Source organism: Zingiber officinale, chromosome 11A, assembly GCF_018446385.1.
Source record: "Zingiber officinale cultivar Zhangliang chromosome 11A, Zo_v1.1, whole genome shotgun sequence".
Classification (NCBI taxonomy): Eukaryota; Viridiplantae; Streptophyta; class Magnoliopsida; order Zingiberales; family Zingiberaceae; genus Zingiber; species Zingiber officinale.
Window position 1 is genome coordinate 91,982,333 of NC_056006.1, and position 12,146 is coordinate 91,994,478.

A 12,146-nucleotide genomic window follows, 5' to 3' on the forward strand; every position below is an offset into this window, starting at 1 on the left:
AATTCTTCCTGCAAGACTCAACTAATGGTACTTTTACAGGATGGAACTTCACATTACTTAAAGGGGCTTGTTCCCTTGCTGTGTTACTTGGCAATTGGTGCATGCTTCTTTGTTTTCAAATCCCCACTTGAGTAAGTCTCAAAAAAATTAAGTCTCCTCCTTAAGTGCATCTTTTTCATCATTATGGTTCAAATTTATGAACTCTGATATAAACTTAACTGACGAATACATGAAGGCATCGGCCAACAAGTTCCATAACCAGAACAGCTGTAGTGATTGTGGCCTAGCTAATAGCTAGTAAAAAATGGTAAAATATTCTTCATAATTACCCATTAATTTCCTACTTGTTGGCTTTACTCTTGAATTCAGTATGTACTTGCTTGCAGAGTAGGAGCTGGTGAATTGCTGCTTCAACCAAACTATATTCCCCTGAACAAATTGAGTCTTACAATAACTTTTTTACATATACTTTTAATTTGAGTTTTGCTTAGTTGCTTTCGTTTACCTCATGACAGGTGATGCTGAGACGGTTTTGTCCTCGTAAGACTACTCTACTGTTTGTTATACGAGATAAAACAAGGGTGAATATTTTCATATGTGCATTTTTCAGCTTCCGTATTGGAGACTCCTAATCTAATGAAAATGAGTATTCATGTGCATTTTTAAAACAACGATTTTTAAAAACAAAAGCAACATATGGTATAGGTCACGAATATTTTCACTTGTGACGAGTTGAAATGATATCAGCTGGTTCTAACAGTTATACTGATCCATAAAATTGGTATAGTTAGCACAATTTGGTTTATGCCAATGTTAGTTCAGATCTTATTATAGGTTTGTAAAGGTTATATGAAAATGATTCACATGGTATAGGCCATCAACTAGCTGGTAAAATCAGTCTTGTTCAAAGTTTTGGACCATGGTCACTCTGGCTTGTTATGCCCAAAGAGAGTAGCACAAACAACACCACTAAATTAGAAGTTGAAGCTTAACTAAATATACCAAACTTGATTTCCTCTTGTTAGAGTCAAGTTTATTATGTTCTAGTGTACAATTTTGTTCATACTACTGTGGCTTTAGTTTTGCTGATAGTTTCATGCTATGTGATGGCCTTATTTCAGTCACAATTGAATGAGGCTATTTTAAGAGAGGATTATGGAGAAGCTGCAAAGCTGAAGTTGGCCATAACTGGTGCTACAAAAAGGATATTGTTGGAGCAGCATTGACTATTATGAATGTATGAAACTTGTCTTATACACTTATTGTATTTAATTTATATTCTAAGCACTCTTGTTGCCACAGAGAGCTATAGAGGAAGAGCGATACATCGATGCAACTTTCATTCGTGATCATGTTGGGGCAGGACTGGTCAGTTTATTGGAATTAACTTGTTGCCAATTCTTACATCATCTCCATTAAGCTATGCTTGTCCCAATTTTTTGGTTTCAGCTACATGAAGCTATTCACTCCATTGAGCTTTATTCATTTTGCTATATGCAAGGCTATAACAGTGGTTGCCAATTCTTATATATTGATTGAAAAAAATTCTTCAAATGTTGAACGCATACAGAAACTTAAAGCAATGTTCAGAAAGGGTGCATGCGACTTAAATACTGATGAAAAAGGTAGTTGCTCAGTATACTTCTTTGTGGTTTTTATGCAAACTGCACATCCTCAAGCTTTGAGATCTTACTAGAGTGTTGCTGCTGTAATGTTGAGACATAAGGTACATGACTTCCTCTATGATTCCTTCTTTCTGTTGCTGCTGTTAGCTATTCGATCTAGCTGTTTCCACATAATACATGGTTTAAGATATAATGTCAAGTTTATATATTCATCAACTTTTTTCATGCTCACTTGCTTGGCTACTCATGAAAATGTGAAGTGGCAACGTTTCTCGTGCTTATTTGGCCATTCTTTTACTTAAACATTTCAGAAGGTCCAGATTTATGTACGTACTTCACAATTTGGTTTCTACTGTACAAAAGATGCAAAGCTGCAAGAAGTTTATAATTATTTATACATGTTGATAAGTTTTCTACTTTTGGAGCTTGTTTGTTTCAATTATCAATTTAGTTTGTAGTGGTTTATTAGATTTATTCGTTTCAATTATCAGTTTGCAATGATTATCAGTTTATACATGCATGTTTATACTTTTTTCTATGGCTTTAACTATATTTTATTTTCAGAAAAGGGAGAAAGCTGGGTTTGCAAGCTAAGTCTATGAAATTCTGTATGCAGAAAACGGACCAGTACGTGAAGATTGTTGTGGTTTGATAAACTTAATTTTATGGTCTTATCTTTTGTGGTTATGGTCTGATAAACTACTTGTGGTCATGTTTGGATAGCTTGTAGTAATTGTAGAAGTTTATAAATTTAAGTGAATGTACATATATGTTGTACCAGTTTTTGATTGAGACAAGATGTATAAAAGACAACTGAATGTATATATGTTGAAAACAGTTTTTGTGAATGTATATATGTTGTACCAGTTTGTGTGCAAAAGAATTATAATGTTTTATCTATTCGCGATGCATTTTCTAATCAACATAGACAACGATTTTTTAACCGTTGTGAAAAGTATTCAAAGACAATGATTTTAAACTAAATTTTGAAGAAAGACAACAGTGTATTTGTTGTCAAAAGCATATCTGTGATCAAATTTTTACAAAACTGGCAATTACAACGGTTTTATACTGTTGCAGAATTGTTGTCTTTGGTATTAAAAGACAACACTTTAAATCCGTTGCATGACTGTTGTCTAATGTGGTCAAAGACAACGGTTTTAAACCGTTGTCTTTTATCGCACATTTAACAACAGTGTCAGTTACAACGGGTTTAAAGGGCCTATGACAACGGTTTTTAACCGTTGTCTTTTAAAATTTTTGTTGTAGTGCAATGAACAAGAAGAAAACACACAAACCTAACATGTTTATATAACATGGTTTGGAGATAACTTACTCCTACTCCATGACTTATCCGTAAGGTAGACGATCCCGATCCATCGGTGGATGACTCTCTAGAAAACCACGGTTAATTCAAACCTCCTTCTCAGTAGAGAAACCTCACCACAACCTTGATCCAAATTCCCTTAGCTCATAAGAAGAGCTTGGAGCACTTAGGAGACTTCTAATAGACTTTAACCAAGTCTATTTTGTCAACTCAAACCAAACTTTAAAGTCTTAGTTATATAGGCCACGGGTTGGAAAATCCCGCCTACCAGTCGACTGTCCTTTGTGGAATTCTACCGTTATATGCCAACAACTCGATACCAGTCGATTGATAAAAATATCAGTCACTACTATAGTAACTACTACAATAATGATTTGACTGCTACAACCCTAGTTAACTAGTTTTTACAGCTGTCGGGCATAGAAATATTCTGTGCCTTAACCCAATCAAATGGTTCAGTTGTTAGTCGATTGGTAAAACCCTAAACCTAGGATTTTACCCTGAGTACAATCTCTCATGCACTTGTCCTTGCCTGCACAACCTCGACCTTGTCTTCTAGCCTCCTCCATCTACCTTACATCCCGTAAATGTCTCCCCATCCTTCACGCCTTGCCTTCAAGAGATTCCTTCAGCTTTGTCCTTGTTGTCGGGTCTTCTATGCTAAGAGGCTCCTCACCTCTAGGACTTCAACCTTGCCAAGTCACACTTGGACTTACATTGCCAAGACTACATACTTGAACTTATACCGCCAAGACTCCACTTAGACTTTCACCTTTGCCAAGATCCCACTTGGACTTTGCCTTTGCCAAGATCACACTTGGACTTTGCCTTTGTTGTACATGCATCCTGCATACTCACAGCGTATAATCAAATACAATAATAATCCTAACTTAAACTTTTGTCCAAATATCAAAACCTAGGATCACACAGATTGCTCTAATAGGTTTATACTACAACGATACAACGCATAAGTCGTAGCGGCTACAACATGTACTAGATAGTTGGACAATTATCTGCTACCGGTTGAAAACTAATATTTTAATGTATCATCAAGATTATCACTATGATCTAATGTATTTCTTTGATAGAATTTAATGGTGAGCCAGAGAACTTCTTGTCTTATTGTATTGTAGGTGTAGATGTGTGAAAATTGGCATTTAATTGACCCTTACAGATGCCACCATGACATTCCAAGAATATGCTAATCGACTAGTTGATCTCCCTTCTTATCTTTTTCATTTACCTCGCATGGTGGTAGAAGAAGTTTGGGCAATCAAATCAAAAGAAGAGGCTTCTTGAAATTCATTGAAGCACATAGTCTGGAAGATGGAAGAAGAGAACATGGAAGACACACAACCAGATTTCAGACAAAGATATTCCTTTATGAACCCCAAATTGGCTGCGTACAACCATATGAAGGCTTACAATACACCATGGAAGACAACATAATCGCCTTATCAATTCCATTTTAGGAGGAAGACACAATATCATATTTTGGACAAAGACAATGGATGCCATAAAAGAAATAATAAAGGTGGTGTAGGGAAGATGGTGTCATAGTTACGCTGCTCGTAAAAGTGTTATAAAAGGAAAAATGATAGAGAAAGTGAGAAGGCTCATAAAAGAGCGATGATGTGGAAGCGATAATGAGAAGCATCCCTCTGTGACACCATCATTTTATAGGAAAATAAGGCTGCTGTAAAATCCGGGAATAGAAGTATCATGCGTCCATAGTTGCCCTTCTACCAAAGTTGAATTCTTCCTGTGTTCACGGACCATGGTTTATAACAAGTATGAGTAGTCATTCTATGAAAGTGATGAGGAATTTGCGGAGTAGGTAGATCTCTATTAATATTAATTGATGAGTCATCATATATTAATTAGTGTCAGCTAACTGCTACAACGTGTAGCAACTAATGTAGGGTAGTTGGTATAATGTGAAGCAGCTATTGTTAGGTAGTTGCTACATTATGTAGCAGCTATTGTCGAATAGTTGCTACAAGTTGTAACTGTTACAACGTGTATCATCTATCAATGGGGTAACTATACATTGGTAAGTTTCCTACAAATTATATAACATAAAAAGGTAAGACAAGGTTGTTTGGAGTGTCAAAGTAGCTACTACAACATATTGTATCAGCTAGCTATGGAAGTAGCTACAACGTTATAACAAATAACTGTGAAAATTAGCTGGTACAATATTGTAGCAGCTATCCGTCAATTTAGCTATTACAATGTTGTAGCAGCTATCTGTCGATTTAGCTATTACAGCGTTGTAGCAGCTACTCATCGAAGTAGCTGCTACAGTGTTGTAGCAGTTAACATTACAAGTAGCTGATATGACGTTGTAACAACTATATTAATTAATAATTTAACACCCAGGATATCTAATAAAGACAACATATATTTTTCCTTATATTAATTAAATAGATCATTTAGAATCATGTATAAACAGTATATATTAGGAATAGAGGGAATTACAACTTAAAATAAAATGACTTAGACGTGTAGCAACTACTTGAACATTTAACTACTACAACATATAGTTGCTAACCGTCGAAGTAGCTGCTACAACATATAGCAGCTAATTATCCAAGTGGCTGTAGGCATTGTAGAAGGCGTCGACTTTGTATGTTATAATATAAATCCTTCTAATATATATTAGGATCACGGTCGGGAATTACAATATAAAATGAAACAAATTATCATTAGTTATCAAATGTAGGAATTGATGTTTGGAAAGTTTTCTACAAATTATAAAAGCAAAGATTGGTAAGAAAGCAGCTAGGGCTTGTGCGTTATAAGATATATCAGAGCTAAAAAATATTGTATAGAGCTGAAAAATAGATAGTGAAGTGGAAAGACTTATGATCGAAAATGGAGTGTTGGTCCCCGTGGTTATTTTAATGTGATCAACCAAGTTAGGTTAAGTCATATTTGGTTTTGATCTCTGTGTCTAAGTGTGCAAGAGCTTAGGAGCGCAGGAAGTCGAGCAGAAGACGCAGCTAGCGAGAAGTACGGCACGGGAAGGGAGCCGACGACCACGGTGCGTTCGAAGGACGAAGGAGCTATGGAAGAGTACACCGGTGGACGAGAAGAACGTGCGCGACGTTCGAGGGATGAGAAGCCGGGGTGGAAGCCTGCTCGAGGAGAATGTAACGCCCGCCCTCCCTGCTAACCCTAAGGGACGGGGCTACGATACTCTACGTATAAATTTTTCTTTTTAAAACAGCGGAAGACTTAAAATAATTTTCATAGTTTTAATAAAACTTTTCTTTTAAATTTCTTTTGAACTATACTATCACATGGCATCAAAAATCATAACATCAAATCCAGTGGAACCATAATGTCAAGCCACACATGTTTAGGTATCACAAGTCATAAAATACCAATGCATAGTTCTTTAAAGAAACTTTAAGCAGGTTCTTATTTATTTGGTTGCCTAGCCACTGCCACACACATCTTCGTTGCCCCTCCTGCTGCTCCTCTAACTCATCCAGCTTTTTCCTTTATCTGTGGTACAAGAAAAGTAAGCTATGAGCACTCATGGCTCAGTAAGTTCCTTTCCTACTCACTAAAACCAACAATCAGCACATAATCAAGAATGCATCAACAAGTCATAATCTAAACTAATCATGGCATAACATAGCATTCTATTCAAGCATATCATGCATCATAATAGAATCACAACTAGTCATAGCATATCAAGCATCACCATGGCCGAAACATATACATAGTGCATTGCATAAAACATAGCTAGACATGGCATAACAACAAGTATCATGGTATATCAAAGCATGGCCGAAACATGTATATCAAAGCATCATACTATGGCCGAAACATGTACATCAAGGCATCATCATATCCATGTCCGAAATCTATATATCAAGCATCAACAAATCAATGGCCGAAACATGTCTATAAGGTATAGCATGAACATAACGTAATCATACCTTATCATGGCATATCATAATCAAGAGCATAACATGAAACATAGCATAATCATAAGGTGTATGCAATATGATTTTGGAAAACATGTATCCAAAAAACATGTGTATGTCTCATGATCTTTTAAACCATTTTCTTTTACATATATACTTGAAAATAATCTCAACATAAGGGGGATACCGGCTATGTACCACTTACATATTGCACGCAACCTTGTAGGTCCAAGGTAGCAAGTCTTGAACCCTACGAGGCAACATACTAGGCCCTTAGTCCTAGGGGCACTTAGGAGCCCATCCCTAACGAGGTCCTTAGTCCCCGGGGCGCTTATGGAGCCCACCCTTGGTACAAGCCACTCACATATAAAGTAAAATACATGTCATACATATCATGTATCATAAAAGCATGCATCACTTAGGCACACATCATATCATAAAAGTATGCATCACTTAGGCATACATCATGTCATAAAAGTATGCATCACTTAGGCATACATCATATCATAAAGGTATGCATCACTTAGGCATACATCATGTCATAAAGGTATGCATCACTTAGGCATACATCATGTCATAAAGGTATGCATCACTTAGGCATACATCATATCATAAAGGTATGCATCACTTAGGCATACATCATGTCATATCAATATGCATCACTTAGGCATAGATCATAAAAACATGCATATCTTAAGCATAAAGCATATCATCAAGCATGCATGATTTAACCACATATCATATCATGAAAGCATGCATATTTTAAGCACTAAACATAGCATCAAGCATGCATAATTTAACCACATATCATAACATAAGCATGCATAATTTAAGCACAAAGCATATCATATCATAAAAGCATGCATATCATATCATAAGTCATAAATCACAAGCATACATATTAAGCATAAGGGTGTATCTTGTGATTATCCTATCATAGGAAACATGGTATCATGTTTATCTTGGTTTTAAGCTTCCTAAACCCTTGTGGCCGAAACCCTTTAAAGCTCAATTTAGGTTAAACACAACATCCAAGCATGTGGCACCTAAATTATCATCATAACATTTTCATAGGAAGCATTATAAACATGATTAACTTAGTTTCTAAGTTCCTCAAGTCCCTAATTTCATATGGCTGAAACCTTAAGGTGTGAAACAAGGTTCCATATGACATAGAAGCATGGACAACTTTAAATCATATTTATAACATTTTTACCAAGGAACAAGGTAAACACATTTGACACATTTGAATTAGTTCCTAAGTTCTTTAAGCCCTTAACATATGTCATGGCCGAAATTTAACAAGTTCTCATTAGGGCTACAAACAAGCATACAAGCATGTGAACTTGGACTAACATTATGTATAAATTCATACAAGGCATCATCCAATAGTTATGGCCGAAACAAACCCTAGCATCATTTTAGGTCATAAAACAACATATAGTAATTGAACCTTGGCTTTCTACTTATCATATTTCATGTAGGGTGACATGAGCATATTTAATTTAAGTCCTAGGGTTTCTAGGGCATCTAAACCTTCATGGCTGAGACTTACAATGGTCCATTTAGGTCATGGAAAAATCATACAATCATGTGACACAATCAATAGGTTATCATATTTTCATAAGAAGCATTTTAACACCTTTGGTTTAAATTCTAGGGCCTCTAGGTCATTTAAATCCTACTTGGCAGAAAATCATCAGTGTTTAAACTTGCTTCAAGTAACATAAAACATATGAAGTCATACAAGTTTCATAGCATGTGTAAAGACAAGCATAATGAGCATACATATGAATTGTGTCTTAGGCTTTCTAGGTTTCTTTTTCTCTTTTTCTTTTATTTTTTTCTCATGGCCGAAACCTACCATTCTTTAGCTAGGTTTTTAAGTGGCCTAGAGCATGAAAAACCTAAGTAAATTTCATGGTAAAATTTACTAAGAAGCATATATATAAATTTGGTTCATGAACAAACTTGGACTCTTGTGATCATACATGTCATATGTCATATAACAAAATTTTCTACACCCTAATTAAGCATGAGGGCATTAGACAACTTTCATATCTAAACATCACAGAGGTCTTGAGCATATTAAAGTTTTGTTTAAGCTTTTCTAAGCTATCCATCTCATCATGACCGAAAACCCTAAGGAAGAGTTCATGAAGTTCTAGCAATATTCAAACATACAACTCTTTTAAGATATTTGTATTCTATCACATGAGCATGTTTATTTAAATTTAAGGGTCTTCCTAACCCTAAACCCTTTCTTGGCCGAGACATATGAGTGGGTTTTCTTTTAGTTCAAATATCTTCTAAGCAAGAAAACTAATACATGATCCTTAATATTTCATAGGGAGAACCTTGTACTAGTTGGGTAAAACAATAAATTTCCCTAGCCTCTTAAAAATATTTTTGGCCGAAATTCTAGGGTTAAGTACTTCTCTGATCAAGCATCATATAGGTATAAAAACATGAAGAAGAACCCTTTTCCATGGCATAGAAAATCTATCATGTAGTGAAGACTAGTTAAACATCACTAGATTTTTTTTTTTGAAAGCTCTTCTTAGCCGAATTTTCTCAAACTTGTTTCTAGGTTTTAAGATCTTCATAAAATCCAAAAAACACATAAAAGCCTTGTACCACAGGTGAGGGGAAGCTTACATCCTTTTTCACTTGTGGATCTAAGGTATGGTGAAGAAGAAGTAGCCTCTTCTTCTAGTTCCTTTCCCTTGATTCCTTTGCTAAGTCCTCCTTGTATCTTAGGCTTTTCTTAGGGAAAAATTTGGCTTTGGGGCTGAAGGTGGAGGAGAGGGGACTGTGGTTTCGGTGAGGGAGAGGATGAGTGAGAGTAAATGAGAGAAAAATAATTTTCTCTTTTCTTGCTCCCTTTTATGTTAAGGGGGAAGAGGTAGCAAACTTGATTTTTGCTTTCCTTCTCCCTTAGCCTTTTTTTTCTATTTTTATTTTATTTATTTTATTTTCCATTTATTCTCACCATTCATGGTAAAATAAGGGGGAATGAATCCCCTTAACTCCTCTTTAAGATTTCGGCAACATCAAAGAGGAAGAGGGAGAGACAGGGAGGAAGGCAAGTTGTCTTTCTCTTGCTCTTTTCTTGTTTTCTTTTGGCTATCTTTTATTCTCACCTTTATCATGAGTTTCCCTCCTTTGCTATCAATATCTTCTCTCTATCCCAATTGGTTTCTACTAATTAATTCTATGAATTGTAATATAAGAGGTTCAAGGTTCAATCCTTGACCATCACTTCTTTTTATTTCATTTTATTTCTTTTTACTTCAACTCACTTCTTATTATTTTTCTAAGGCAAATTCATCATTCTCATATTTATTCTTAAAAGCTTAGTGGGTGTTACAGAGAAGGCTGGAAATTGGGTTTGGGTGAGCCCTATTTCAGCTGGCCGCAATCACCCAATCAAACAGAACTTCGGAAGTTGAAAAGGAGATGAAGAACTGCTGGAAAAATAGCTGGAGGCGCCCTCAACAGTCGTTGGAGGTGCCTCCGACTTCAGCTCACTGAAGGCGCCCTCAATTCCATTGAAGGCGCCCTCAATTCAACAGCCTTGGAGGGGCCCTCAATGCCTTTGAGGGCGCCCTCGACCTAACCAACTTGGTCGTTGACGAGCGGATAAAGTTTTATCCACTCATCCCCTTGGAGGCACCCTCAACCCCTTTAGAGGTGCCCTCAAGACTCGAGATAGGATTTTCAGGAGCTATATAAGGCCCCTGAAGCTAAGAATTAATAATTCAACTCTGTATTCAATTTCCTGGCAACTCTTGAGCTCTTTAAGTGTGTAAAAGGCTTCTGCGCCTTCAGAGAAGGAGATTCGTAGTGCGCTTTTTCAACCGCCTTGGATTAACAATCATCTAGGTTGTAACCAAATCAAATTGTTGAGTCTCTTATTTTCTGTTTCTTTTATTTTATTTGTTATTATTTTATTATTGCTATTTTAGTGTTGAAAGATCGAGGAGGGTATTTTCTTATTGCAGGCAATTCACCCCTCCCCTCTTGCCAGCCCCGCAGCACCAACAAGTGGTATCAGAGCCCAACACCCTCATAATGACTAAACGCCGTCTGAAGCAACAAAGATCAAGACGATGGTCGGTGCAAGTATTCCTCCCCCGAAATTCGACAGAGACTTCACTACATGGAAACGCCGAATGGAGGTATTCTTCAAAACAGAATTTGATATTCTTTTAGTTATGAAATATGATTTTGCAGCCCCTAAAGACAAGGAAGAATACAACTGGATGAAAAAGGAACAAGCTGATTTTGTGGCTAACAGAAAGGCAGAGTTCCATATGCTCAGTGTTCTGCCACCCTAGGAGGTAAGTCGGATCAGAAGCTACAACTCCGCCAAAGACTTCTAGGAAAAATTCCTGGGGCTCCAAGAAGACACCTCAAAAGCGAAGTTAGCAAGACACAACATTCTCCAGACTCATCTTACAAATCTCCGGATGAATAATGGCGAGAAGATAGCGCAACTCCAAGCAAGAATCAAAGAACTAATAACTCAACTGAACAACCTCGGAGAATTGGTAACAAACCGAAACTCGATCCGGTATGCATTCAACGCCTTCCCAAGAACTCCAGAATGGACGTCCTTAGTAGATGCATACTACATCTCTAAGAACTTTGAGGTAAGTACGCTAGAAAATTTATTTTCTACATTTGAACTTCACGAATCTCGAATTATAGAACCTAAACAAATGGAGAAGTCTCAAAGACCAATGTCCTCTAAACGCAAGAGTCTGAAGGCTACATGGGATGAATTATCAACCTCTGAATCAGAAGTCGAAGCCTTCTCAGGAGTAGCACTGATGGCCAACCATCAAATTGAAGAAGAAACCAGCTCAGAGATGAGCATAGCTGAAGGGCGAGGATCATCAGAAGAAGAAAGCTGCGATGAAGGGGGAGCATCAGAAATTGAGGTAAGTAAGGTACGTGCTCTAACTCCCAAGCAGTCCTTTCAGTTCATTAAAGTGCTTACTAAAGATTTAGTTAAATTAGAAAAGGAAAATGACGAGTTAAAATTAAACTTAATTAGCAAAGGCATGTCCTCTATAAATGTACGATAATCTAAAATTAGAGAATGAAAAATTAAAAATTGAAATTGAAAAATTGAAAAATACTCATGCATGCTTTAAACCAAACAAATTTCAAAAATTAAAGCTTAGAATTTATGGAAAGTTGAATTGGTATATTAGAAAACATCAAGGACAACTTAGAAAAGTTTCC

General features: G+C 36.4%; 1 long non-coding RNA gene across 2 annotated transcripts; it reads left to right on the plus strand.

The window, feature by feature from the left end:
* Positions 1-438: 438 nt before the first annotated feature.
* Positions 439-2,239, plus strand: LOC122032772. Of its 2 annotated transcripts, none has more exons than XR_006126224.1 (5): positions 439-581; positions 1,122-1,237; positions 1,303-1,368; positions 1,450-1,726; positions 2,190-2,239. It is a non-coding gene; the product is annotated as an uncharacterized LOC122032772 (long non-coding RNA). The 2 variants fall into 2 exon arrangements; XR_006126225.1 differs by having other exon boundaries at positions 1,571-1,726.
* The last annotated feature ends 9,907 nt before the right edge of the window (positions 2,240-12,146 follow it).